Source organism: Mastomys coucha, unplaced genomic scaffold, assembly GCF_008632895.1.
Source record: "Mastomys coucha isolate ucsf_1 unplaced genomic scaffold, UCSF_Mcou_1 pScaffold22, whole genome shotgun sequence".
NCBI lineage: Eukaryota > Metazoa > Chordata > Mammalia > Rodentia > Muridae > Mastomys > Mastomys coucha.
In genome coordinates this window covers 196,279,437-196,280,218 of record NW_022196905.1, presented here as the reverse complement: position 1 = coordinate 196,280,218, position 782 = coordinate 196,279,437, and positions in this window count along the sequence as shown.

The window sequence follows — 782 nt, the reverse complement described above, 5'->3', positions numbered from 1 at the left end:
ATATATATATATATATACAGATATATGTATATATATGTGTGTGTGTGTATGTATGTGTGATATTTTCCTTACATAACATATCAGGAAAAATATGTTTCAGGAACTTCTACAAAAAATATGGTAAAAGATTTGAAATTTGTCAACAATTTCTTTGAGACTGGAACACTGCTTATTTCACTAATGAGGCACCTCACTTTTCTTTAAACAAAAAACTGAGGGCTCAGTGAGTAAGGAGCTTGCTACACAAACTTGCTGTTGAGTATGATCCCTGAAACCCTTGTAGAGAAGGAAGGAACAAACTGGCTCTACAAAGTTGTTCTCTGACTACTGGTTGCCTTGTGTACCCTCAACACATGAACACAAACACAAAAATAAGAAATCAAGTTCTTTGAAAATCTGGTAGCATTCTGTGCTAAAACTGATTGACCCTGAGCTTTTTCTGGTTGGGAGACTTCTAATGATTGCTTCTATTTCATTAGGAGTTATTAATTTGTTTATCTGATCTTGAATAGAATAGAAATCATAGTGGAGCAGGGGCTGGGAACAAGAAGCATCAAGTTGGGAGAGGATGGGGGGACAGAGTATTGGGAACAACAACAGGAATCAGGAGGCATGAGCTAGTAACTTAGTACAATGTAAAATTCCAAGAATATATGAGGGTGATGCTAAGACTCCTAGCTATTGGGGATATGGAGCCTGAACTGGCCATCTCCCTGTAACCAGGCAAGACTTCTGGAGAAGGGAGTACGGCACCAACCCAGTCATAAAACTTTTAACCTGCA